The 1,490-nt window shown below is 34.8% G+C and overlaps 1 long non-coding RNA gene across 1 annotated transcript; it reads left to right on the top strand.

The window, feature by feature from the left end:
• Positions 1 to 307: 307 nt before the first annotated feature.
• Positions 308 to 1,490, top strand: LOC108950809. The gene is made up of 3 exons (XR_001975360.2): positions 308 to 466; positions 832 to 999; positions 1,404 to 1,490. It is a non-coding gene; the product is annotated as an uncharacterized LOC108950809 (long non-coding RNA).

The following is a 1,490-nucleotide window of genomic DNA, read 5'->3' as shown; positions in this document are numbered from 1 at the left end:
TTTGTTAGGTAAACATAATATGCTCACAATTGTGTTTAATTCGATAGCAAAAATCAAGTTAAATAGAACAAAGAAAAAAGAAAATTAACAACAAAACGATAAACTACATCAAGATGATGTCAGACAATTTTTAAATTTAATCTCTCGTGTTTTTATCCAAAAACGCAGTATGGTTGTCTTCTTCTATAAGGGTTAAACTATAGATTAAAAATTTTTTAGAAGAACAATTAATTTCGTTTGTCATTATTTCTCTTTTTTTGTTATGAATTATTAGGTTTACTGTACATGGACAACTCTGGGCATGCTGCAGAGCTTGGTGTTGGAGCTGGTAGGACAACATCATCTAATACAGGTAGTGGTGGTGGACATGGTGGACAAGGTGGTGGACCATCTCCTAACTTTGGTGGGGCTGCTTATGATTCTATATATACACCAACCCAACTGGGTAGTGGAGGTGGTAATGCAGGTACGTTTATATTTAATCTCATCTATCTCATACACAAGTTACAAGATATGTAGATATAGGCATATTGTTAAAGGTGCCTGAGATGATATGCCAAGTCAACATTTTAAGTATGTGTGACATCATATATGTTTAAGTTTTCCAGTATTTAAACGTGAAACAGATTTTACACTGCTGTTACGTGTTTATACAAACATGCAGAGCCAAAGTATATTGCAGTCACCACTTAAGGTTTGACGACTATGAATAAAACTGTATTTGAAAATTTTTTTAGGGATTTATTTTTAATGACTATTTTAAAAAACCCATGTAGGCGTTTAACCCATTACAGTCATATTTAATTCTAATTAATATATTAATACACACAGGCACAGTAAAGGGTGGACCAGGTGGCGGATATTTACATTGGAAAGTTGGGAAGTTGTTAGAATTGAACGGAATACTTCGAGCAAGTGGTGGCAATGCATTGGGTCCTAATGCTGGTGGTGGTTCTGGTGGATCCATATTGATTGAAACAACCAATATAACTGGACATGGTATGTAAAAGTATTTTCCTCAAGTAGCTTGGGAGTTATAACGCTTGTGATTCTATTGCGCAACATGTGTGCTATTTCATATACCTTATAATAAATTGTACTTCTAGAGATACACTATGCAAATCAGTTCATTATGTTACCTTGTTTCATTACTTTTTATATTGTATCAACAATGTTTCGTACCATTAACATGGTTTGTTTATATCTCTACAAGTTACTACGTATGTAACTTTATGACTGATTTTTCCATCATGTATAGGCTTTATACACCTCGTGCCTGCTTACAAGTCACAACATGTGTAGATGTATAAACAGTTTTTCCATTAGGTGAGATAAGGTGGTCTAGCTATTTTGAGTTATTAAAAGTTACCACGTATGTAACTACATAACTAATTTCCCATCAGGTGAGATCAACGTCCGAGGTGGTCTTGGTGGTTCCGGTAGTGGTTATGGTGGTGCTGGTGGAAGGATTGCAGTGAAATGTAGATGGA

The sequence above is a fragment of the Ciona intestinalis genome, unplaced genomic scaffold, assembly GCF_000224145.3.
Source record: "Ciona intestinalis unplaced genomic scaffold, KH HT001051.1, whole genome shotgun sequence".
NCBI lineage: Eukaryota > Metazoa > Chordata > Ascidiacea > Phlebobranchia > Cionidae > Ciona > Ciona intestinalis.
Note: the sequence above shows the minus strand (reverse complement) of the source record. Positions and strands in the feature narration are given on the sequence as shown.